At 56.0% G+C, this 26,849-nt stretch overlaps 1 protein-coding gene across 2 annotated transcripts in view; it reads left to right on the top strand.

Moving 5' to 3' along the window:
* Positions 1-26,849, top strand: part of LRP8 (LDL receptor related protein 8) — an 85,016-nt gene that overhangs the window by 10,545 nt on the left and 47,622 nt on the right. The gene's annotated exons all lie outside the window — the stretch shown is intronic.

The following is a 26,849-nucleotide window of genomic DNA, read 5'->3' as shown; positions in this document are numbered from 1 at the left end:
CGGAGCCATCTCATCCTACCCCATCTGCACTGGGGCCCCAGGGTGGCTGCTTCCTGAGTGGCCCAGAGGGGCCTGGTTAGCCAGCCGAGCCTGCCACGGTACTTAGCCACACGTGGGGCCTTGGTTCCCCAGTGGGTCCAGGCTAACATCAGAGACTTGGCAGCTGATGAGAGGCAGGAAGGTCCTATCAGGCCCAGGTTAAGCTGCCCGATTGAATAGCTAGAGGCCAAGGGTGGGCTTTCCTGGTGGCCTGAATCCAGGGACATTCAAGCCAGCACTCCTCCCCTCCCTCCCTCCCCCACTTCCTGGACCCTGAGCTGCCATCTGCTGCCCTACTCTCTCAGAGCCCTTTCTCGGCCATGGGCATGGGCACATGTGTGTGTGCTTGGGGTGTGTGCTTCAGAGGAGGGGTTGTGTACCAGGAGGGAGGTGACTATTCTAGACCTGTGGAGACTACGGGGCCAAGATGACACTTCTCCCATACCCGCTAAGTCTGCCCAAACCAAGCCAGAGCCCGCCCCCACCCCCGCCAGCTCCCCACTAGGCCATCGTGGTGGGGAATGATTTGTAGCTGGAGGGGTGCCAGCAGTCTCTCTTCCCAGCCTGCCCTCTGCCACAGCAGCCTCTCCTCCCCAGGCCGCGTGTGCTCTGGCCCCACCCGGAGGGCTGCTTGTTATAAACAGCAGCCTTTCTCCTCTGTTCCCACCTTGCCGAGTGGCTATTTGGCAGATGCTTGCCCCTCTTGGGGTCTCTGCCCCTTGGGAGCGGGGCATCTCCAGCCCCTCTCAGTCCCGTTCTGCGGAATTCTTTTGTTTTCCCCTAAGAGTCAGGGATTCACATGGTGGGAGTCTGCCATGGCCAGGCCCCAGGTACCGGGTGCTCCAAGGAGCTGACCCTGTTCTCTGAGGCCCAGGGCTGGAAGCAGGGGGGCAGGGGCTGTGAAATCCAACCCCATGGGGCCCCAACAGGAGACATGGCCTAAACCATACAACTGTTTATTAGCAGAGCCTACATCTACTGGAGGCTTTTTCCGCCTGCTTATTTTTGTGCTGAGCTCTGACAGGGCTGATTTTTTAATACCTATGAGCCAGTGAGAGCAGACTCTACATCAGCTGCCTATGCGACGCTCTTTTGTCTCCCTCCCCTCCCCATTCCCAGCCTGCCTCTACTGCCTGCTTCTCCACTGTAGGGGCCAAGTGGTACATCGGCCAACGTGGCCTCTCCAGCAGCAGCCAGACCTGGCTTCCAGCTGCAGCTCTGGCACTTCCTGGTTGGGAGGCCCTGGGGCAAGTCCTTTGAATGGAACCCCAGACTTCCGCTCTGTACAACGTGGGTAATAAATAATTCCTGGCCTATGTAAAGTACCAGAAACCTCCTTGGCCCTCAGTGTGCGAGTCCCATGAGCCAATCGGTTCTTCTTACACCACTGAATTGGACCAAACCAGGGCAGAGTGGTCTGGCAGCCCATGTGGCTTGAGCCCCTGTTCTCTCTGCCACCTCCCCCACCATGCCTTGCCCTCCCCTCTGGCCCTTGGTCTCTCCCACCCTTGAAGGTCCTGTGCTGATGTCTCCCCTCTGCGACAGAGGCCTGATCCCTTGTTGCTGCTGGCTAACTGACCTACCTGGCTGGCTGCCCTCCAGGCTGTCAGCCTCACCTTGTCCCCAACATGCCATGTGACCTGGGTATATTCCTGCTCTGGGGCTCTGAGAGACTGAGGATTAGATGAGTGGTTTGCGTCACTTGGGGCAGCTTTTGAAATTCTGCCCCAGCCCCTTCCAGGCCCACTTGGTGCAAAGCCAGCTGGGAGGTGTAGATGTGCAAGTCCCCGGGACGGGCCCCTACCTCATCCAGGAGAGGATCTATCATGACATGGATAACAGCAGGGCCCTACCAGGCCGCCTGGGGTCAAGTCCACACCTCACCACTTCCCAGATGTGGGGCCCCAAGCAAATGACTTCACCTCTCTGAGCACCTGCCTCATCTGGAGAATGGAGCCACCCCTCAAGGTGGTTGTGGGATTGACAGGTGAGTTAACTTCTGAGGCACACTAAGAGCAGTGTGTGGTGCACGTGCAGTGCTCAATTCAAGATTGCCTGGGCTTCTATAGACCTCCTTCTCTGAACCTCCCTCTCCCATCTGTCCTTCAGGAATCCCCATCCTTACTGGGCTGCTGCACTGCCGAGTGGAGTAGGAGGAGCCAGGGAGCCCCCAGAAAGACTCCTTTATCTTCCCTTCTCCCCTGCCGCTCCAGGCTGTCACTTGCTGGCCCACTTTAATTAGGGAGAGGCCTTCTAGGAACCTCATTAGGAAATGAGCCCAGAGCCTTAGGGACCTTCAGGAGGGGTGGGGTGCAGAAGGAGATTACATTATCATTGGCCCTGCCTGGCCCCTGGCCTTGTGCCCTAAATATGCCCAGGAAGTTATGGACACTTGGTCCTTTAGTGGCCAGGACACAGGCCTGTGACATGGTGCATAGTCAGCCAGGGCTGAAGGGACCCATGCTTCTATCTCCTACTCCCGCTGGGCTCTGGCCTCACCTCCTGGATCAGGGTGGAGAAGGGTGACAGAGGAGGTTTATCTGGTTCTGCTCCACCCAGCCCTGGTGCCCACTGTCACCAGCGTGGCTCAGAGCAGGCTCTGGTGAAGGTGTTGAGTGAATGGATGTGTGAGCTGTGGGCAGCATCTTCCTTAGGCCAGAGCGGCCTCCCCCTTCCATCCCAGTGCAGGAGTTTCCTCAGCAGCCTAGTGGGGTGGAGGTCAGGGGGTCCAATATGTCCGGGGACTGGGCGCTCACCCACTGACCAAGCAGCTCCCCGCCCCTGGACTGCTCTTCCTGTTAGAAAACCTGCTCTTCTGTCAATCCCAGATCTGTCCCCTGCAGCTCTCCTGCCCTCTCTGATCCCAGCTCTGTTAATGGGAACTCTGCTTACAGAGTCTGCCCCCACCTTCACTGCAAGCCTGCCACATGTCCCTTCCTACCTGCATTCTTGCCACAGCTCCCATGCTTAGGGAAGTCCAGCCTGTGACAGCTGACTTGTGGTGTGGGCTCGGATAAGGACCATCCTCTCTGGGGCCACTGCTTCTTTGGCTCCCCTAGCGTGGGGCCTGGTGGCATGCACATTCTCAGGCTCTATAAATGTTAGCTGCATCCCGTGACTTGCCTCCCAGGGCTTTGAGAAGTGGAGGGTGAGGACAGAAATGCCATGCCTGGAGGCAAAGGTATCGTTATGGACAGCTTGCTCTCCTGGGTAGCAGGGCAGCAGCGCCCAGATCCTGCAATGACTGTGGCACAGCACATAGCACTGGGGGGCTGTGGCTGAACCTCTTTTGCCTCTTGGACTAGTCCAGAGCGCAGGCATTGCCTGGGCCTTGGGCAGGAACCTGGGAGTCATCACAACCCCTCTCTTCCCCCCCTGAGCCCTCACGTCGAATAGGGGAAGGAGGAAAGTCCTGATACTCACCCTGCCTACCTGCCAGCCTGGGCCTCCCCTGCCCCCGCCACCCACTGCCATGCCCTTCCTGGATCTCAGCAGCAGCCCCTCCCTAGCTTCTGTTCTCTCCTCCAAACCCATCTTCACTCTGCAGCTGAGTGCTCTGAGAGATGCAAAGCTACACCCTTTCCTTGCTCAGCTTCTGCAGTGACGCCCACCCCTCATAGGACCAAGTCTTCTTAACTGACAGTCAGAGCCCTTCAAGACTGGACATGCACCTGTCTCCTCCCCAGGTCTCACCTGGCACTGACCCCAAGCCCCCAGGCATCTCCTGTTCAGCCACACCCCCAGGAGAAGCCTCAGGCCCTTTTGCATGCAGGCCCCTAGCCTGGAAGGCCCCACCTCTGCTTGTCCGGCCTCACCTGCAAGCCTGGAGTCACCATTTCCAGGGTGCTTCCTCCCCTGGGTGGGTCAGAGTCTCCTCTGGGCTCTCCCATCCTTCTGTTTCCCCACACTCTGTACCATGATGGCCTGGTTTAGAGTCTGTGGTTCACAATGCAGTCCACAAGCCTCAGGGGGACAGGGACCTTGCGGAGGATGGCGGAGGAAGGAGGGGTGGAGGGTGCCTCTGGGCTCTGAGTGTGCACTGTGCCCCTGACCCCTTGCTAGGTTTCCAGCCCCTCTTGCCACATATGACTCGGTGTGGTTTTCTGTGAGTCCCTGGGAAGCGCCTGCTGTGGACTGGAGCCTTTGGGTCCCAGCTCCAACATTCACTGAGGGTTTGTTCTGTGTCAGGTGCCCTGCCAGGACCTGGGGAGGATCTACAGCTGGGAAAGCAGGCCACGCCCTGGGAACACCAGCCCCTAACTTAATGTGTGACCATTTCTGAACCTCAGCTTCCTCTGCTGTGAAGGGGATGAGGACCCAAGACCCTTCCCTGTCACCTCGGGCACATCTGTGCTGTGACTGTGATCAGACATGGCCCCGCATGACCCTGAGGCTGCAGCTAGACCAGAACTTCCTCTCCACTGGGCCTCTGGAACCCTGGTCCAAGCTTCACAGGAGCAGGGGGTGAGCAGAGGTTTTGCTCTCTTTTCAGCGAAACCGCCCACTTCGTTTGCCCAGCATGTCAGCATTGCCATGTGCTTGCCATGCATAAATTGAACACGCCTCCTCGGCTGCTCAGAACTATCCCAGTTTTAAAACTCAACATCCTGCATCTCAGGAACCCCTTCAGTTGTGAGCAAACTGGGACACTTGACCAGTCTAGCTGAGCCCCCAAGCCCTGGCCACTGCCCTCTCTGGTCCCCAGGAGGCCCTCTCCATCCCTTGTGGAATCTGCTAGCTGGGCACGGCTCACTTAATTAAAAACAAAGAAAAAGCCCAGGCACAGTGGCTCACACCTGTAATCCCAGAATTTTTGGGAGGCTGAGATGGGAGGATCACTTAAGGCTGGGAGTTCAAGACCAGCCTGGGCAACATAGTGAGACTCTGTCTCTCAAAAAAAAAAAAAAAATTAGCCAGGTGTCGTGGTTCATGCCTATAGCTACTTGGGAGGCTGAAGCAGGAGCATTGCTTGAGCCCAGGAGTTTGAGGTTGCAGTGGGCTACAGTCATGCCACTGCACTCTGGCCTGGGTAAGGGAGCCAGACCCTGTTTCAACCCCTCCCTGCCAAAAGGAAAGACTGATTTCTTCCTCACCTTTTGGGAGAACTCAAGAAAGAAACAGGCTCTTGGAAGGTCTGGAAGAGCAGGGCCAAACATCCTGAGTGGGGAGCTGTGTGGATAGAGCCAGGAGGCCTGGCCGCTGTTACAGACTGCCTCTAGCCCAGCTGCGTGACTCCCCTCTCTGGCCTGTTTCCCCGTCTCTGCCCTGCTCACCTCGTATGACTGTGGTGAGAATCATAACATTCACGGGCCTGCCTGTGTTACCACCGCCATTTCTGTTCTTCCAGGCATGTGGCTGTCTGTCCATGTCCCGTGTTGGCCTCACTCCTCCCAAGTGGAGGGCAGCACTGAGATTGTTGTTCTCGTGATGAATAGAAAGAAGCTGGAGGTGCTGGCCACATGCCTTGTATGAGGCTCTGCAGTTGACAAGGCCCTTCCTACGTGTTGCCTCCAGGCTCATGGTAGCCTTTGGGAGGTGGGCCAGCAGGAATGACTCCACCCATTGTACAGATGGGGACACTGAGCTCATAGTCCCACAGCATCTGACTCCTTTATGGTGGGGAGAAGGGAAGCCACATGGGTGGCCGGGCTGTGGCCGTGGTGTGTGGCAGTTATGAGTGGGGTCACCGGTTGGCTGGTCCTCTTCCCCTCCCTATGCCTACTCTGTCGATGTCTTCATCAGTAGGGAGAGATGGAGACAGATGGAAGAGAAGGCAGAGACAGAGGAGTAGGGAGAGAGAGGTGGGGTGGGGTGGGGTGGGGAGCACACCGGGGAGGCTGGGGGCAGGGAGGGTCCACGCAGTGTCGCTCCTTCCTCTGTGGTTCTCACAGTCTGTCTGCACTGATTCCTGACAGATGGAGGGAGGAGAGAGCTAGTGCCAAGAGGCTGTCACCACAGGCAGGCAGAGCTGGGGGAGGGCGCTTTGTGGCCAGGGCTTATGTGGGGAGGGGAAGCAGCTGGTGGTCTGGCTGCTGGGCCTCCTTGGAGCCCACATCCCAGGAACTGCCAGGGGACAAGAAAGTCGGCAAAGGGTAAGCCTGCCACCTGCCTGGGACTGGCCGTGCCCATGCCCCTGTCCAGGCAGAGACAGCTACCCCTCCCTCCTCCTAACACCCTGCTGCCAGCAGGGCCCTCCCTGTAAACTACAGATTCCTCCTGCGCACCCCTCACTCGGTGTTGGGGGTGGGCAGGGGCCTGCGGACTGGCCCTGAGCTGTGATGGAGGTGGACCAGGGCAGGGAGGCCCCCGGGATACTGGAGGGCATGGCAGCTCAGAGCAGGCTGGGGCCTGGGTCTTGCATCTGCTGGCTGGAGCTCAGCCCTCACTGTGCTGCCCTGGGTGTTTCCCGAGCCCCTTTTCATGGCATAGGGCCTCCTGCATTTCCTCCGGGCTCTGAAGCATGTGCAGGGCTGGGCAGGCATGATCCGGGGTCGATTTGGCACCTTTGTCATCTCCTGTATCTTTATAGTATGGCTTTCTTCAGGCAGGACTGGCTTTCATGCGCTCTTTCCCAACCCCCAAGTGCCCATCACAGGGCCCAGCACAGAAGAGGGGCCCAGTGTATGCTTGTTGAATGAATGAATGGATCCCCCTGCTTGCATACCTCCTGGGATGGAGGCCCCACTCCTTTATACGGCAATTCTTTCCAAGATTTTCAAAAACAAAATTCTTTCTGGTTCTTCCCGAGAAGCTCCATGGCTCCCAGGCCTGCCACAGGGGCCACACAGAGACACTGGCTGATCCTGCTGCCTCAGAGCAGCGCGGAAAAGACCAGAGACCTCTGAGCCAGCCCAGCTCCTCACAGGCTTCTGCACGGCTGGGTCTCCACTGCACTAACCTCTGGGTTGTCAGTAATCATAGGTGTCACATATGGAGCCCCCACTGTGCCAGGCAGCATCTCATTCCATTCACATCAGCCTGTAAGGCCGGTAGTTCTCATCCCCCATTTACAGAGGAGAAAAATGACTTCCTCCCGGTCACACGGCTTAGCAGGAGACAGAACGTCTGAGTCAGGAGGGTTGGAGGTGGGCTGGGGTGGGCTGGAGGAAGACCTCCTGGAGCATGGGATTGTGGCAGGGCTTGGGGATACTGGGGGCTTGGCAGGAGGGGGCAAGGCTGAGGAGGGGCCCAAGGGCTTTTCTGGAGGGGGAATCTGCCCCTGCCCCAGCCCCTGTCTCTTCTCTCTCCCCATGCTGTCCCCAAATGGATCCCTGACACCAAGACTCCAACTGGGGTAGTCCCAGAGGTGAGACCTGTGGACCTGGGGCCCAGAGCCCTTCCTGTCCCCGTGGAGGCCAGGGTGTGGGTATGCTCCAGGGCAGAGCTCAAGGCCACTAAACTGACAGGGAAGGTCAGTCAGTGACCCGAGACATGCAGGGTTACGGCTGGGGGCGTGAGGACTCCCATCTCTGGTGAAGCGTTGGGGTAGGTGGGTGGGGCTGGGCTTCCTTTCTGCCGCTGCTCAAAGTTGGTTCTGCTCAGAAGCATCCTCCCATTCATATGAATAACGGCGATCACTGATGATAAATGAAGGTGTGCCTGCCCTGTGCCAGGGCTGGGCTGGGTGCCCTGGGGACAGCTGAGAGGAGTCGGAGGTGGAATCCATCCCAAGAGCAGGGGCACAGCTTTCACCACCTTTGTCTCATCCCCAGAGCCTGACACAGGCTGGGCCCTCAGGGGCAGCTTAGTAATGCCTTAGTCATTGAAAAACAGGGACCTGGCCTCTCTGCCAGGATGCCCACTTCCCAAGGGTACACTGGTCCCCAGCATGGCCCCGCAGCCTGACCTCTCCCCTCACCGTGGCTCTCTGAATCCTTCAAGGGGCTCCTGCCAGCAACTGTAGTGGGTGGCACACAGCATGTGGGCTGGATGAGCCACCTCCCCTCTCAGTGTCTTGGTTTCCTCTTCTGCACAGGGGCATCATGGCAGGCCCTACCTCAAAAGGCTGTTGGTTGGGAAGATTAAATGAGATGATGAGCCCCATGCACCGTCATCAGTGACGCTTATGCTTATGGGGAGCAGGGTGGGAATCACCTCTGCTCTCCATGCATGACTTCATGAATCCTTTTAAAAGATGGAGTCTCACTTTGTCGCCCAGCCTGGAGCGCAATGGCATGGTCTCTGCTCACTGCAACCTCTGCCTCCTGGGTTCAAGCGATTCTCTTGCCTTAGCCTCCCGAGTAGCTGGGATTACAGGCACCTGCGACCATACCCAGCTAATTTTTGTATTTTTAGTAGAGGTGGAGTTTCATCATGTTGGCCAGGCTGGTCTCGAACTCCTGACCTCAGGTGATCTGCCTATCTCAGCCTCCCAAAGTGCTGGGATTATGGGTGTGAGCCACGGCACCTGGCCCATAGATCCTTTAACAGCTCTGTGAAGGGGGATCTGTCCTGTCTCTTTACTGATAGAGACAGTGAGGCACAGAGAGGTGGGGAAACACCCAGGATCACATAGCATAGGAGTGGCAGCAGCAGGATTTAAACGCTGGTCTCTTGCACTCCAAGGTCCACGTGTTAGCCAGTGCACCAGGCAAGGGATAAAGGACTTAGTCTGAGAGCTCCTTTGGAATTGGAGTTGCAGAGGCTCTGGCTTCCTGTGCTGATCTCCTGCAAGCCTCCAGCCCCCAGTCACGTCTGTCAGCAGCTCTGAGAGCCCTCCTTGGGCCTCTCACCTCCCACATGAGCAGGGAATCAGCAGGCAAGGTCTGGGCGGTGAGGATGGGGGATTTCCCGACTCACTTGAGATCCGTCACAACATTAATGTTAATTAAGCCTTGTTAATTCAGCCCTCTGCTTACAGACGGCTCCTGACAGCAAATTGCTCATAAGTGAGGCAGTAAATTTATTGCTTTTTCCAAACATTTAGCAGCAAAGACGGTGCCCCGGGAAAGGCAGAGACCTGGAGGGCCAGTGATGCTTAGTTCCTGCTAGCCTGAACCCCCCAGGATCTTCATGGCCTAGAGAACAAGGCGGGGCTCCCCGGGAGACCTGGGTGAGAATGAACTCTGGCCCACTCGGAGCATACTGCCTGGAGATGCGGTGAGCACTGTCTCAGCACTGACTGTCTGGTAGCTCTGTGCTCTGTGAACATCCCGTTCCCTGCGCTGTCCTCCCACAGTGCCTTGAAGCGTGCCCTGCACACAGTAGGGCTCAGCAAAGTTGTGTTTGGATTTGGATGTGCAGCCCTGAGCCCACCTCCATGTCAAGAAAGCCTCACTGCAGTGCAGTCTGATAGGAGAGCCAGCAGCCTCCACGGGGACTGAGCGCCCTGCATCCTGAGGTGTGCACCCAGGGCCAGACCACTCTGCCAGGGCTGCTGGGAAGGGATCTCTCCCTGTCCTGGGTCATAGGAGCACTGTTGGAACCAGGATCAGGCCCACATTCTGGGCCCGTGACCCCAGCCTCTTGCTAGGCTAGGTATCTACTCACTAGGTGAGGGCAAAGCCTCTCCTGAGTATAGTGGGACCCCCTCGTCCTAGGTCCTGCTTCCCGCCTTGGCCTCAGACTGGGTCGTGCCTGGACCAATTGAACAAAGCCAGGCTTTGGGTACCTAGAATTTTAAAAAATTAATTACAGCATTAAATGGCAGCCCTCTGGGAGAATCCCACCATCTGGCTGTCACAGGAGAGGCAGGAAAATCTATGCATATTTGTCTGCAGTGTGTGAGCATCATATGAAGCCAGCTGGGCATGTGTGGGTATGCGGTTTGTGTGCTGCAGTGTGTGCCCAGCATGACGTGTGTCTGAGTATGTTCAGTATGTGGTGCACACCTGAGTGTGCAAGTGGGCGGTGTGTGCCCTGCTGTATGCACGGGTGCCCATCTGCAAGTACATGCGCTGTGTGCATGTGCCTGAGTGTCTGCACATCTGTCTGAACACACCTATGCGTGTGTGGTCCATGCCCAGGCCTGCCTTTTTGGTGCAGTGAGCCAGGCTGGGCTGTGTGCAGATAGGAAAGGGGCTCGTGACTCCTCCTGGCTGAGGTGGTGGGCACAGACAGCTGTGCAGAAGGCGGGATGGGGTAAGTGTGGCAAGTGCACAGCTGGCCTTCAGTGGGTGAAGCAGGGCAGGCATCCTTGCCCTCATTTGACAGATGGGAAAACCCAAAACTGGAGCCTGGGCTCTGGGGCTCCCTGCGTGGTGCTCTTTGTTCCAGCAGGCTGCTGCCCTGGCTGGCACCTGTGCTTTTGGCATCTTTATGCTGTTAGATTTTCATGGTGGCTCAAAGTGGGTTCTGAGAGAGTACCACCCCCCCCTAACTCAGTATTGCTCAGGGGGCAAGGTCAGGATTCCCATTGCACATCCTATGTTCTCCTGTTTCATGGAGGAGATATCAGGGCTGCTGGAGAATGCTGGGCCTGATAGTCCTCTGACTGCTGTGTGACCTGGGCCCATCCTGTCCCTCTCTGAACCTCAGGGGTGATTGTAAGAACTAAACGAGGAGACATATACAAAGGGCTTCGTAAACCACGAAATGAGGTGAGGTGATGTAGACAGATGAGGGCCTGGCCCAGAGATGGCGTCACAATATGATCAGGGCCAAAGCTGAGGCTCAAGTTCACGTGTCCCAGGGTTTCCTGAGGAGCAGGCCAGGAGGTGGGACCCAGGACAGAGGCAGGTGCCCTCCCAGCCTTGCAGACTCTGAACCTGTCCTCAGAACCATCTGCCTGGTGCCAGTACTCTCCTCCAACTCCAGCCCCAGACACGTGGCTCATGGCAGTGAAAGTAGAGCAGGAACGGACCCAGAGAGCAGTGGGACCCAACCCCTCATCCAACTGGTGTTGACGCTGAGGCCCAGAGAGGGGGAGTGGCTTACTCAAAGCCACACAGCAGCTCGGGGGTAGAGCTGGGACCAAAACCCAGGCCTCCCGGCCCCTGGCTGTGTTCTCCTTGATACCATACCACTGTCTTTGGCAAGAGAAAGAGGACACAAGAGCTAGTTCACATGCCTGGAGAAAACGATGTGGGAGTGCCACCCAGCTAGAGAGCACTGGAACAGACCAGAGCCCCACTTCCTGCATGAATGGAGGATCTGAAGCAAGGCTTCAATGATTACTGCTTTTCCTAGGTATGCAGAATGCTGGAGGGTAAATAGGGTTTGTGTCCTGGGCTGTACATTCTGTATAGATGGAAAAGCCCCAGGCTTCCAGATTGCCTGCATGCGATGCCTTCAGCACACGCTCCCTCAGTGCCTGCCTCCACCGAGCTGCTAGTCTGGTAGAGAAAGAGGGAGGGTTGAGTGACACCAACACAGGATGATGAGGCTGTGGGTCAGAAGAGGTCTCTGATCCCACATGGGGTCATGGAAAGCTTCCCAATAGAATAGAGAAGGGGAGGAGGGTCCTCCACTCCCAACTCCTGGAGAGTGAGGAATGTGTGTGTCTCAGACACCCTGGCCCCCTGGCAGTCTGGGCCTCATAAGAGCTCATGCTTGGGCAGGCTCACCGTTCACCCTGGAATGGGTGGCTGGGTACCTTCCAGCTTCCTCCCCAGCGCCTCTCCTGTGCCAGGGCCCATGCACGTGGGTGGAAGAGAGGCCATTCTAGAGGCCCCTGGCTCCCTGTGGGGCTTAGGAGAGACTAGTGTGGGGGCAGGGGTGGAGGTGCAGGGAAGGTGGTGGCCAGACCTCCTGTGACCTCTACTCATTGCCTGTGTGTCCAGGTGGGACAGTCTTGGCTGCCCCGCTTGGCGTTACAACCATCGTGGTGTTAGTCGAGGACGAGGCTTCTGAAGTAGCCTGCACTGTGAGCCCAGCTGGCTGCCAGGTGATAATTCCACCCGCCTTGACCTTTTTCTCCAAGGAACAGGCCTTCTACTTTATACATGGAGAAAACAAGTCACAGAAGAACCAGGTGGCCCAGGATGACAGAGGCTAGGCCTCCGGATGCCCTTTAAAAATTGCAACAAAAACTTCTTAAGGACTCACTGTGTGCAAAGCCTGGTGGTGAGGCTGCCACAGTGGCTGAGAAAAAGGGAGGAGGAACTTCGGTCACTGAATATTTTCTGTGTGCCATCCCTTATGTCGGTAACTGATAGATGTGATCTAGCAACAAACTGCCCTCCGAGTCAGGATCTACCACATTTTTAAATGAGGACACTTGGGCTCAGAGCGGTCAAGTAGCCTACCTGAGGTCGCTTAGCTAGTAAGGGACAAAGGCGTGATATGAGTCCTGGGTTCCTTCACCTGTTTTGGTGGGAGACTGGCCATGTCAGGCAGCAGACTGGGATCTTCCAAACCTTAGTTCTGGGAGGAAGTTTCACTTGCAGGAAAGACCAAGGTGAGTGGAATCGTCTTCAGGCAGCCGGCAGTGCTCACTGGGCAGGCTGTTTAAAAGTGGCTTCCTCTTCAAGCTGTAGTGGGACCTGTCTTATTGGGGGAGCCATGCCAGCTCAGAACCCCTAGGCTGATGGGCACCCCTCTGTAAGGGGCTCTGAGAAGTTGCCGGTGTGGCTGAGGTCTGGGCCAGTATGCCAGTGGGCAGTGAGGGTTTCCTGGGCACATGACCCCACTCCTTTCCTCCTGCCTCCCACAGCCATGTCTGTCTCCTTCTGCCCAGCTCTGGCTGGAGGCGCTGAGCTGGGGCTTGTGGCCATGAACTATCCCCATACTGCTCGTCCTGTGGCTGGCCTCAGATGGTTGGGTGGTCCCGGCCCGAGCCCCGAGCCCCGGCCCTGCCAGAACCAACACCCGGAGACATGGCCACCTCCGAAGGTCTTACCTAACTGCAGGGCGTGCCAGCATCTAGCAGGGTCCCTCATGCACAGTAGGCCTGCTGCTTGATTATTTTGGCTTCCAGCAGCAGAGACCTGAGACTTTCCAGGTAGCACAGGAGTCAGCAGAAGCTTGGCTTTCCCAGAACATGGGACAGAGGAGGTGTCCTGGACAGGGCCGGATGAGGGGAGGCTGCTGGTGGCCCCTCACTGAGCCTTTCTGCAGTGGGCCTGGGGACCCCATCTGCCCTGAGCATTTGCCAAGCAGTCCACTGGCTGCGCGTGGGCCTGCCTTTCCTCCCCCACTTTGGCATGGCTGTCTCCCAGGAAACGGGGAATTTTCCCTCATTCCCATCATTAGGGTGCCAGGGCAAACAAACAGTCTAATCCAGATGAGCCCTGGGCCACAATCACACTCTCTTTGGGGGTTTTCTCTTCACTTGGAGCAATGCTGAGAAGGCTGGAGTAATTGGTATTCCACCCAGGTTAATAGAACTGCTGCCTCCCCGGTATTATGCCTTAATTTCCTTTATCACTCAGCAAGTTGGAATTCATCGCCCCTTTCTTTTTCCCACCGAAACCTATCAGAAGCCTGTCTGCTGGGTAAAGTCATTTCGTGGCAGCTCTTGGCTCCTTTCCACTTCCCTGGGAATCTTTCTGACCAGAGCCAAAGAACAAGGAGGGGTGAAAAATCCATTTGTACAAAGTGGGGATCTCCTGTTGAGAGCTTATTTCCCTCCCCGTTCAAGAGGAAGGAACGTGTTCAGCCTCCAGCCAGCACGGCTGACTGAGTCCCCTGTCGCTGAGAGCATTCAAGAGGGCGAATGGCCATATGTCAGCGGTGGGAACAGAGGATTCCTGCACTGGTGGGGGTGGGGGACAGAGGCAGGCCTTTGCCACTCCTGGCACCTGGATTAGAAGCTTCTAGGGTTTTGTTCTGTTTGTGAGTCTAAGATTTGTGATTTAAAACTGGAAAGATTCTGTGACTCCTTAGTCCTAACGTTCAGCGGAATGAGCCTAAGTACTTGTAAATTGTGTGTTTTACAATTCTCAGATCCTGAGACAGGGAGATTCTGTTCTGGATTCGAAGACTATCTTATGATTCCTTGAGTCTCTTCGGCGGCAGTTCTGTTCCTGACTGGGTCTTGGGAGGAGTGGAATTGCTTTGCTGAGGTTGCCGTGGGAGCGCAAGGCTGCCGTGGCCCCTCTTTCTCATGTATGAAATCCAAGGGCTGGGCCACATGGCCTCGGGGCCCAGGTGTGTTCTGCCTGCAGCCCCCTTGGCTCCACTGGAGCCTCCCACAGGCCCTGTGAGGACTGGCAGCTCCCCAGCACCTCACTGGACCCAGATGCTTTTCCAGCTGAGCCATGCCCCTTGCCTGTCTGCCCCCGGCCCTCTCCCATTCCAACAGGGAGGCAACCCAGCTCTCCCCAAAGTCCCTGCAGGAAAGCTGGAGCAGTGGGGGAGTGGTGGTGGTAAGAAGCCGCATGATTGACAAGAGCTCTACCTGCTTCTGTGGGGATGTGCAATTTCACCATGAATTTCAACATTACAACCTCTCTTAATTCCCACCCCCTGAGGTGGTTAGCCCCATTTTATTGATGAGGCTCTGAGAGGTTAAGTCACTCACCTATAATCATACAGGTTGTTCCCAGGCCCTGACTCTGGATCACGTGCTGTAGTATGGCCCTAGGCCACCTGGGCAGTTATGACAAAACTCTGTCTCTACAACAAAAATCCAAAAAAAAAAAAAAAAAAAAAAAATTAGCTGGGTGTGGTGGTGCACACCTGTAGTCCCAGCTACTTGGGAAGCTGGGGTGCAAGGATGGCTTGAGCCTGCAAGGTTGAGGCTGCAGTGAGCTGAAATACCACTGCACTCCAGCCTGGCCAACAGAGGGAAACCCTGTCTCCAAAAAAAAAAAAAAAAAAGGGGGGGCATTGAATGGCCCAAGGTCATATGGCTTGAGGCAGGACAAGAATCCAGGTCATCTCATTCCTAATGCAGTGCAAGCAAAGGAAAAAGCGAGAGGTAGACATTCATCATAGAGTCTATAGCCAAACTGAGGAACAAGAACCCCGGGTGTAACAGCCACAACCCAGAACAAAAGGAGATGGGTCTTGGTTAAACTCCAGGGTGGTGACATCACTCATCTCCCCTCTCTGGGCCTCAGTGCCCCGGCTGTAAAACAAGGACGCCGACCTTGGTGGTCTCCAAGCCCACATCATGTTAGGTTCCAGCCTAAGATGAGCCCGAGGCCAGGAATCTGCTTGTTGGGTAGGGGTTGCGGACCACACGCTCACACCTCCCTGTTGGAACCAATCCTGGGGTGGTTAAAGAGCTTCAGAGAATGGACCCCATTTCCTTCCAAATACACTGAGAAGCCAGAAGCAGCCTTCTCCATCTGCTTTCAAAATCCACCTTTTCCTTCTGGATCAAACATAGTTCCTCGGGGGAGGCTTCCTCAGCCCCTACTACTGCCAGCCAAAATCACCCCCTTTCTTTGAGGACCAGCTTAAAATGTCTCTCTTCCAGGCAGTGAGCCCTCCCCAGGCCTGCCTCCTCTCCCTCCAGCAGACCTTACTCACAGGCAAGGGAGATGCGGGCTTGGAAACCACCAAGGTTAGCATCCTTGTTTTATAGCTGAGGCACTGGGGTCAAGAGAGGGGAGATGAGTGACATCACCACCCCAGAGTCTAACCAAGATGCATCTCCTTTTGTTCTGGGTTGTGGCTGTTACACTCGGAGTTCTCCTCTCCTCAGTTTGGCTATAGACTCTCTGAAGAAGGTCCACCTCTCACTTTTTCCTTCGCTTGCACAGCATTCAGGATGAAACAACCTGCGTTCTGGTCCTGCCTCAAGCTACATGACCTTGGGACAATCAATGCCTTCTTTTTTTTTTTTTTTTTTTTTTTTTTAAGACAGGTTTTCCATCTGTTGCCCAGGCTGGAGTGCAGTAGCATGATCATGGCTCACTGAAGCCTCAACCTCCCCAGCTCAAGCCACCCGACCTCCCAAGTAGCTGGGACTACAGGTGTGTACCACCATGCCCACCTAATTTGTTTTTGTATTTTTGTTGTTGTAGAGATGGGGTTTCACCATGTTGCCCAGGCTGGTATTGAACTCCTGGGCTCAAGTAATCTGCCTGCCTTGGCCTCCCAAAGTGCTGGCATTACAGGCATGCACCCACCACACCTGGCCAGTTCATGCCTTTTAAGGTCTTTGCTTCCTAATCTCTCAAAGTGGGTGGTGGCCTCTGCCTCACACCCACCTCACAGCTGCCCTGAGGAGCCAGGCTGAGGGACGGGGGATAGAGTCTCAAACCTGTCACTCAACTCCACACCCACTAAAGACCCAGGACCAGTCTACTAGATTTCTCTTGGGCTCAGGGAGTATCCCAGTCAGAAAATTTCCCTGTTCCCCAACGCTCCCATGATTCCCACCTCTGAGCCGAAGGTCCTCAGGAGCCCCTGGCTTCAGGGCCCTTCCACTCTCTCCATTGAGCACCTGCCCTAAGCCACGTGCTCTGCCGTCCGCATCACCCAGCAGCACACCTGTCTCCCCTCCCACAGCGGGTGCTGACTACAGTGGCCCACACCACTCCACCCCACCCCCCACACCTCAAGCACCCTCCTTCTGTCCCTTTCACTCTCACCTTGTGAGGTAACCCAGGCAGGCCTTTGAAAGGTACACATGAAAACCTGACTCCTCCAATGTCTAGGTGAGGAGGCTGAGGCACCAGAGGGTAAGGGGCGTGTCCAATGTCACCCCAGAAGTCAAGGGCAGCCTGGAGGGGTGCCCAGGGCTCCCGAGGCCCAGATTACTGAGAGGGTCTGGAACTCAGGCAGGGCTTTGTGGAACTCCCCAGAGAAGCCCTGCGAAGGGCTTTCTCACAGCCGAGGGCCCAGCATTTCACTAGGAGAGACTGGGAAGGGTTTGCATCTCCCTGAGCCCTGCTCTATGACAGTGGCCGAGCCATGTGTCACTGGCTTACTGAGCTGCTGGGATGACTTCTGAGCCTGGTCCGGTCTGGTGGACAGCTCCTGAGGTCTCCCCTGGCCAGTGGGGCCACAGATCTTCATCTCAGCACTGACGGCCAGGGTGGGCACAGCTTGGAAGGGGCTTCCCGTAGGCACTGCCTGGGTCTGTTTCCCAAAATACAGCAGCAAAATAAGCACCCCGTGGACACTCGAGCTTGCTAACGTCCTACCTTTGGTGTTGTGGGCCCTGGCTGGCCCTGGGCTGGGATCCACTCATTTCTGCTCTGTCAGAGGTGGGGGCATTTGGATGGGGGCATCGTCAGACACCGTGAACAGCTAATGCTTGAGCTGGCCATCAGGGGTGGGAGAGTTTTGCCCATGGAGGTGGAAGAGGGGCTTCCGGCCTGGTGGAGCTGCGTGAGCAAAAGCACCTGGTATGAAGGTCGATGGCTTGTCCATAACCACTGAGTGGTTACTGGAGGCAGGTGATGGCCAGGGATGGCCCAGAGCAGTAGCAGGGCAGCTTGAACTGTTCCCGAGTGCCCTGCTAAGGCAGTCGGTCATATTCAAGGGGAGATGGGAAGCCAACAGGCAAGGAAAGATGGCTCTTTGATTATGGAGAGGCCTTTGGGAGGACAGTGACTACTGGGTCTGGATTTGTAGCCCCTGGAGCCACAGGAGTGGACTGTGAGGGGCTGGGGACCAAGCCACAGTTCCCTCTGTCAGCCTCACTCTGGGCCTGGTGGTGGGTAAAACCACACCTAAAAAGGAGACGAACTTAGAGCTTATCTCATCCAACTCACCATGCCATGAAGGAAGAGAGCAAGGCACAGAGAAGGCCAGAGACTTACATCAAGGCCATGGAGCAGAGCCAGGCCCTCCAGGCCAGGAGTGGCAGATGGCCCATTGCTAACCCCATTCTCAGTGAGATATTCTTAACCTCTCTCCAGAAAAGCCAGCAGCCTCCCTGCACAGGCCTCAGCGATATCACAGAGTGATACTTTAACCTGCAGACCTTCTGCTGGGCACACAGGTGGGCACAGGTGGGCAGAGGCTCCCTGGATGACCAATGTGAGGCTGGGGGTGGCAGAGAGCTCACACCAGCCTCCTGGGCACAGCCTGCCCCACACTCCCTGGTGAGGAGCCCAGAGCCCAGCACAGAGGAGCACTCCAGAGAGGCAGCCGTCCCGCACCAGGAGCCGGATTTCCCAATAACAGGTGCTGCCCATTTATCACCAGGATGGGCCAGTGAGGCTCCTGTTAGGAAATGCTTCTCCTACCAGCCTAATTGGTGAAAGCATTTACGTTTTTCACTTAGCCAGGGCTGCTTCCTAGTGTGTGCAGTCTCTACCTGGTGGGCAGAGGAGAGGATGCTGCAGCGACCCACTGCTGACATCAGAGGCCCGAATGCCCTGCCTGCCTGTGGGTAGCAGCGAGGGACCCACCACCCCTCCCCACACAGGCAGGGGTCATCACTCAATCATTCACTCCACACAGGCAGGGGTCATCACTCAATCATTGGCTCCACACAGGCAGGGGTCATCACTCAATCATTGGCCCCACACAGGCAGGGGTCATCACTCAATCATTGGCTCCACACAGGCAGGGGTCATCACTCAATCATTCACTCCACCAGAGGAGTGTCCGCGCCTCGTGGGTTCTTGAGTCCCTTCGGCCTGGCCTCCTTGGCCCTGGCTGCAGAGTTCTGCTCTGGGAGCCCTGAGCTTCCCACTTGCAGTTAGTGGGGGCCGAGAGGCCTGCCCTGTGTCACACAGCGTGTTGGTGGCAGAGTAGGGCTGGAATGAGATCTAGAACCTTCTCAACTGCAAAAGAAGAAGCAGAAGAGCTGCCCCTCCTTCCCTCAGGGGGCTGGTGGCAAGAACAGGGCCTGGAATGCAGGGGTCCTTGGCAAGCTCCAAGGTCAGCCCGCCCAAGGGAGGCAAAGCCGTGGACCCATCAGCCCCAGGGGGCCTGGCTGGGGTTAGCCAGGAAGGTCGCCTGGTCAGAGGAGGCCACGTTTCCACTGGGGTAGGAGTGGAAGGGGAATGTGAGGCTGGGTGCCTGGCAATGACTGTGGCTGGAGGGCCTAAAGGGTCTCCTGGCCTTGCCTTCTGGCCTCTGGAAGCTTCTACTTTAAGAATGCCATGAGTTTTCTTCTAGCTGTTTCTCTGGAACCCACAATCCCAGTGCCAAAATCCAGGGTAGGGCTGGCTGGAGCCTGGGAGAGGGCAGAAATGTGGTCATCTTCTCAGCCTGCTGCCTGCTCTCAGCAGCACCCCTTGCGTAATGCTTGGTCCCTTTGTAGGCGCCAGCCACGGACCCCTGCTGATCCCATCCTGCTCACCTCTCCCCCATACCCACCTCCTCCCAGCCCCTCAGCTGTCACTCGTTCAATACCTCCTGCAACCACAAATCACTGGGACAGGAAGACGCCTTTGTCGGTCTGTCCCTCGGAGACGCTCTTCTTCCCTGTGGTGACAGGCCTACATACCCCAGCAAGGGCTTGGGCCTCCCTTGGTGACAGTGGGGCCAGGGTCCGGCAGTATCTGAGAGCAGCTGGGATGTACTGGGGCCTGGAGGAGGTGCTTGGCTGTGGGAAGCCCCAGATGACCTCTTTGAGGGCTTGGAACAGCACCAAGATCCACAACCCCTCCGTGTCATGGGGTCACAAATCCAGAAGGTCAGCCGGAGGGGGCCCTTAGAGATGTGTTCACCTGAGGAAACTGAGGCCCAGAATGGGAAGGGGTGACACTCCTTCCACCGCTGGGGGCCCTGCCGCTGCCTCCCATTTCGTCTTTCCTCGGGCCTCCTGATCCTTGCAACCTCGTTTTCATGCCTTGGTGTTTTGGGGCAAAGGTGGACCACTTGTTTCTTGTTTGGACCACTTGTTTCTTGGGAAATAAATAGATTTATGGTCTTAGGATCTGGCTTGGTTAGAATTGTGCAACTCCTTAGTGGAATGGGTTGGAGGAGAGAACCCAGAAAATTTTGAGGGAAACTTTTCCCGATTTGAAAGCAAAGCCGCCCTCACCAAAAAGTGCTCCTTCCTCTGCAGCCTCTTCATTCCAAATGGGGCGAATCCTTTGGCTCGAGCCCTTCACGTGTCTCCCTCCTCCTCAGCACCTGCAGCTTCTCAGTCTCCCCAGGTGGGATGGGAAGATGGGGGAAAGGGCAAATTTAGATGTCGCCTGCTGATGGATGATGGTGGCTTGAGCCCCAGAGCCCACTGGGCAGCACAAAGCCACGCACGGAGTCCCGCCCACCACACGCGGGTGCTGGCTCCTGCCCCCTACAGTCAGGACACTGTGGGAACCGTTCGCCTTCTGGGAACCGCTGAGCCTTGAGTAGTCAGAGACTGTCGGCATGTAGACTTCTGGACTCAGATAAACAGTTCCTTTCAGGGAAGGCATCAGAGGCTGCCATCCGCAGCTTATCGACATCTCGGACTCTGGCAGTAGCTGTCATGGAGTCTTGTCACAGGGGCTTAGGGTGCAAATCAGAGTGTTACGGCCTTAGAACCGTAGGTCCCTAGAGTGTCAGAAGCAGAGCCATGTGGAAGCTGTTTGCAATGTTATGATGGACCCACGGGATCTTTAAACTGAGGGCTTTAGGAACATCACATGTCCAGGGAGGGGTTAGGATTTGAATCCATTGCTGCTGGACCCCAGATCTGCTGGCGATGGAGGATTTGAATCCAGGGCTGCTGGACCCCAGATCTGCTGGCGATGGGCTCTGGGTGTCACCCCCACCCCCACTTCCAACCGTGCAGCTCCATTTTAATCTGTTTTATATGTTGGGGGTTCACTTGGGAAAAGGGTTCCTCTGCTTAAAAGTAGTTTGCCAGGCCCTGTGCTGAGCCCCAGCTCCATGCCAGGACCCGCCACAGCCTGAGAGGGTGGCTCTGGTAGTGGGACAGCCCTCAGGCCAGGGCCCCCGGGTGGGGTGCAGGTTGCTCTTGGCCATGGTCTCCTCCCCCTCATTACTGCTGTGTCGTTGCTGCAGCCAGAGAACACTCTGGGTCTGTCGTCCTGTTGACTGGGGTGACAGTTTAATAGTAGCTTCCTGGACTGTCATTTAAATCTGCCTGCCAGGTTAGTAGGCCAGGGGCGGGCTGGCACGTCCCCTGCCCCCACCCCGGATCTTCGTTCTGCTGGAAGCGGTCGTCTTGGCAACGCTGGGGCCTGGCGAGCTCTGTCGAAGGGTAACTGTCGGTGGGAGCAGCCCTTTCATCTCCCCGACCCGGGTACAAGTGGCTCAGCTGCCTTAGGGCTGGGCTGCAGGACCAGAGCCAGGCCACCCTGCGCTGGCCCAGGCCTGGGAGAGGAAGTGGGAACAGCCGAGTCCCTTCTGTGCACCCAGCTTTCTAAGGTGGGGGCTTTACCTTTGCTCTCCGCCTCTCAACTGCCCTAGGAGGGGAAAGAACCTGCCCCAGGTTGCTGAGCAACAATGTTGAGCTGGAATCCACCTTTCTTAGGGGTCGCTGCTCTGCCTTCAGAGAACATTCTCTAGAGCCCAAGACCTGTCCACAGAAACCGGAGATCAGTCAGAGCCTCTAAGGCTGACAGCTCCCTCATCTCCCTGTCCTAGGTGGCTGGGTATCAATTCTGTCCTTTCCTGGGCCCTCCTCTAGACATGTCCCTGCTCTGAGGATTGGGGTCTCCGGTGGGGTCCCTGCAGCTTCACTCTGGGCTCCATGCTCTGTGAACACTTTGTTCTATTTTTTATGGCCCAGTGGGGCTGCCCCAGAGACAGACGGCTAAGTACAAGTACCAGACTGCTGTGTGAACACGGGCCAGTCCCTCCCTTCTCTGTACCTCATCTAATCATCTGTAGGATGAGAGGCTTGTGCCCCAGCAGTGTTTTCCTAGGTGTGATTCATTGGACCGCTTGTTTCTTGGGAAATAAACAGATGTGGCATCTGAAAAAGGAGTTCCTTGGTTAAACAAGCTTGGGAGGCTGGAGGAAACAGTCAATCAGATATCTTTACTGCAGTCCTTCCCAGGGCCTTTATAAACCGGTGGGCATCATGCATCTCCAAGGGGGAAAATAATAAGTGTCTATCCCAAATATCCTGGTGCATGGCCACCCCTGGGCTCTGTCCTGCCCCCTACCCCTCTCCTCCTCTGCTAGGGGCCGATTTTCTGTCTTGCATGACCTCACGAAATCCCAAAGGAAGCTCTGGCAGCCTGGAGCCCTGGGGTTTTTTGGCTGCTGGAGAGCAGCCCTGTGTTTAGCAAAAGGCTGGATGGGTCCCTGGGTGAGCTCAAGGAAAGCCAGGCCCCTGTGCCGTGCCGGGCCTCTGCAGGGCAGCTTGGTGCACGACTTGGTGAACAACTCCACCAGGGCTAGTTGTTCCCTGGCCTGGTGGAGCTCCAGGTCCCTTGCCACTTGCCTTGTCCCCAGACCCTAATGGTCACTCTGCTCACTCCTCCATGCCCCCAAGCCCCATTATCCTTCCTCCTGGAATGCTCTTCCCCGCTCTCTTCACTCCCACAGCTTGGCTGACTCCTCTTCCTTGAACACAGTGCCCCTCCTCTGGGAAGCCTTCCCTGACCCCTGGGCCAGGTCAGGTGGCCCTCGCCTGGCTTGCTGGCTACAAAGTGGGATTGGGAGTCGTTACCTGGCTTCAAGTGCAGCCCTGCCACAGACATGTGCTGTGGCTTTGAGCAGTCACTTCTCACTAGGCCTTGGCTTCCAGGCATGTAACATGGGAGACCCACGTAGGGGAACTCAAGACCCTAGAGTCCAACACGGCAGGACATTCAGATTGCCAAGAGGAAGTCGCACGGAGCAGTGTCCCCGGGCAGCCTGGACTGATCTTTATTTTGGAGCCTTCTCTCTGCACCGGGGCTCCAGGATGCGTGTGGGTGGGGAGCAGCATGGGAAGGATGTCTCTGGAGGCGGGGAAAGCCAAGAAGTGCTGAGCGATTCTAATAATTTCATAGGATCACAGACACTGAGTGTGGAGAGGGCCTTAAGACTTAGCGCCACACCTTCATTTCCTGAGGAGGAGGAGGCAGGCTCAGAAGGTTTGACGGATGGGCCCAGTGTTACACACACGGCAGCTGGGGCCAGGGCTGCGACTTCACACACCTCTAACTTGCGCCTTTTTGCTTTTCAGTTCATAAAGCCCTGGGGCCATCCTTAGCTTATTTGCGTCTCACAACGACCCTGTGTCCCATGAAGCAGGGATGGTATCCTTGAGTGCAGACAAAGAAAGTGCGGCTCAGAGGAGTCGTGTAACTTGTGTAAGGTCACATAGCCTACAAGTGGCAGGGCACAGTTTGATAGACCATGGACTGTCTGGCACTTTCCTTGGCCCGTGTTCTTGTTATAAGTAGCATTTCCCACTTCCTTTGTCCTGGATTTCCCACTCTCCCCCACTCTACCCTGGGGTCAGCCCCTCCTCACTGCCCCTAGAATCCCCTAGTCCTTTGTGGCAGCCCATCTGTTGCCATGGCACCAGATTATGATGTCGCAGACCCTGGTTGACTACGTATCACTCCTGGGCTGAGGGACTCACAGAGGTGGGCATTGTCCAAGGGGCAGACTGGCATGGGGGGACATAAATCCCTGGAAACAGGGAGCCATGGCCTTGAGCCCAGCTGGGGAATCACCCTGGGAACCAGAGCCAAGGCCAGCAGAGTAGGGGTCTGGCATGGCTTGCTCTGACAGCCTTAGAATGGCGGCACAGCCCTCATCTCATGGCAGGGCTGATATGGTCTCTTCACAAGGGACTATTGGGCTCATTGCACTGAACGGCCTGACACTGGGTGTTCACTAGGATCCCCCAGAAGAGTCTTTTTGCCTTTTGTCCTTGTGACAAAGCTGCATGGGAAAGCCACATCCCCACTTGCCCAGGTTCACCCCGAGGTGGCTATGCCAGGAGTCAGTCTCCACTCTGACTCCAGATCCTTCCATATGGTCACACTTCCGATGGGGCCCTCCAGCATGCTTTAGTCTAGTCCCCACCCTGAAAGTGCCGTCCATTAGTGGAGCAAAAGCTGTCCCAGGCCCGGGTTTATTCTGCTGCACACTTCTGGGCACATTCCAGAAGACCTGAGAGGTGTGTCAGTACATTTGAGGACTCTCTGGGGTCCTCATTCTTAGCCTGGTAACACTGAAGTGGCTGAGGGTCTGAGTGGAAAGAGATCAAGCTTTGGCAGCTGCCACACAGAGTTGAAATCACACTTCTGCCACCTAACACCCTCACTTCTAAGCCTTAATTTCCTCTTCTGTACAATGGGATTAATAACAACAGCTACCAAGATAGCTGTGAGGAGTCACTGGGATATTGGGTGAAAGGTGCCAAGCCAGAACCAGAGTGGAAAATCTCCAAGCTGGTCCAGCCAGTGAACAAATCTGTTCCCAAAAACACCACCATAGGGCACTCTCCCTGCAGCTGCCATTTCCCGGGCGGGGCTGACCTCAAAGCTGCCCTTTGGGACAGCAGTGGTGTTTTTGGCTGCTCTGGCCTCCTTGCCCAGTGCCTGCCAGGGCTTGACACATGGAGGGAGGACAAGCTCACCCCCAGGCTTTCAGAATCCCAGGGAGGGCAGGGTTTTTTGGGGGTATCTGGTTGTCCTGTGCCCAGCGACAGAGCCCCATCATCACCTTCTTCTTCAAGCCTGCCCTGCTGTTTTGGGCACTGTCTGACCACACATCCTTGCCAGACTTGCCTACTTGCTCTTAATTCCCAGAGACTGGGCTGGGCTGATTCTGTGTTCTCAGTGCAGAACGTAGAACAGAAGCAAGGTTCATTGAATGTGGAACTGAAGCTTGCACAGGGCTTTCCCATCTGCTGTAAGGTTTTTCTTCCACATCTGGTATTGCTGAATGTTTGACTGGGGAGCCATGGTGGAGATGAGCAGGCATCTGACTGTGGGTTCAGATTGTGACCCTGCTCCCCCCAGCTGTGACCTTGGACATGTAACAACATCTCTGGGCCTGGATTTCCTCATATGTCAAATGAGTACATAGCAGGCCCCCTGCCATGAGGTTTCTTGGGTAAAAACACCTGGCAGAGACTGGCACAGAGGAAGCACCCAGTGAGTGTTAGAACGAGAAAAAGAGAAAACTAGGATATACGTTTCTTTTTTTGGATGCTGAGCTTCTTGTGGGGGGAAAACCACTGGTGTTCACATTAGGAAATTCCCCAGGTGCTGTGGTTCATCTTGGTACTTCCTTTAAGATGATTATGGACTATGATTTACCAATAGGTGGTATTCGCATCTATCACTGACGATGACCTCTCAGTGCAGGAAACAGGGAGGGCCTCTCCAGAGGCCTGGGCTGAGAGGCAGGAGAGCTGTTCTTATCCCTGCCGTGCTGTATTTCCCTAAGCCAGCCCCTTTCCCTTTCTGGGCCTCAATCCACCCATCTGAAGGTGGACTCTGATTCCTCAGGTTTCTTCTAGTTCTGCACATACAGAGGCATTCTTCTAAGCAAAGTGTGAAGAAAACTCATCTTAGAATGCAGATGTACTGCAAAGATTCCACTGAAAAGGACAGACATGGAACAGATTCAGAGACACAGTCTCTCTCACCAAATCCCTGCCAGGCTCCCCAGAGGAGGGGGAGCAGGCCTGCAGCCCCAGAAGCACCCAGAGGGCCTGTGGGTAGATTTGAATAAAGCTGGTCCATGGGAGTGGCTTCCCAGGGAGAAGGCAAGCCCCAGAGCTGCAAGTATGGAGCAGAGGCTGGGTGGCTATGCTCGCGTTTGACTCAGTGTCCCCCACTGAGACCTGCCCCAAGCTGGATTCTTGCTGAATTTGAGAGTCTCTGTGCTGCAGGGACAGGGAAGAAAGCAAAAACCATGCTGGACTCGCGATCAGTGATGATCTAGAGCAGAGGTCATCAAAATACAGGCCACAGGCCTGGCCTGTCACCAGTTTTTTGTAAATAAAGTTTTATTGAAACATAACCATGCTCACTCATTTATCTAATGTCTCTGACTGCTTCAGCCCCATAGTGGCAGGGTTGAGTAGTGTGACCAAGACCATTTGGCCCTCAAAGCCTAAATAGCTACTATCTGGCCCTTCACAGAAAAAGTTTGTCAACCTCTGCCCTAGAAGGACATTCAGGGGATTATAGGAGCTCAGGAGAGGCTACTGATCAAGACTGGCGGTGATACTTAAGCCCAGTGTGTAATGGAAAGAAGGCGGGAGGTGGGGGAAAGGGCTTTCAGACTAAAGACAGCTTGGGCAAGGTATGATGGTCTAAAAAGCATGGGGTATGTGAGGACCCACTGGCAGTTGAGGTGGGGCTAGACTGGGAAGTATGAGGAGGGGAAGATGAGGGAGCAGGGCAGGCTGGGGCCACGGGACTTCTAAGCCCCTGGGGAGAGGCCGCATCCTAATGGCCCCTGATGTTAAATCCATCCCAAGCTCATTCCAGGGGAGGACTTTGGTGATCTGAGCGCCCCAAGGCCTGGGGTAAGTCACTGCTGTGCTGAGGTATCCTCTTTTAGGCTGGAAAGAGACCCCCCTGCCGTCTTCATTTCTGAGCCTCCTGATCTCGAACTACCACACCTGAAAGCTTATCTCTCACCAGATCACCCTCTCTTTTCCTGATGAAGAAACTGTGGGCCAGAAAAGGGCCATGATGTGCTTGAGGATACAGAGCAAAATAGCACGGCAGTGACTCAAATCCAGACCTCCGGACTCCCTGCCCAGTGCTCTCTTCCTCACCTTGTTCTGTAGCGGGTCCTGGACGCTTGGTCCAGCAGGAAGAGGGCGTGTGTGAGTTCAATGCAGATTTGACGCAGATGAGCCCCCAATAATTCAGAGGCCTAGGGCTGCTATGGAGGGTGCAGGGTGTCAGGGGTGGAGCGCTCAAGGCCCCTTCCCGGTCTCCAACACCCCCCCACACCCCCACCACCTAGTGGGGGTAGCCAGGCAGACTCAGTTTCCCCATGGAAGTCCTGACAGGGCAACTGCTCTCCCCCGGGCCTGCTAGATGCGCCCAGTGCTGTGCTGCTGCCTGGGAAGAAGCTGGGGCACCTTATGACATGGGCAGCCATCTCTGTTTCCTCTCCTTGATCTGGAAACTCTAGTTCCTCGT

The sequence above is a fragment of the Nomascus leucogenys genome, chromosome 9, assembly GCF_006542625.1.
Source record: "Nomascus leucogenys isolate Asia chromosome 9, Asia_NLE_v1, whole genome shotgun sequence".
NCBI classification, from domain to species: domain Eukaryota; kingdom Metazoa; phylum Chordata; class Mammalia; order Primates; family Hylobatidae; genus Nomascus; species Nomascus leucogenys.
Note: the sequence above shows the minus strand (reverse complement) of the source record. Positions and strands in the feature narration are given on the sequence as shown.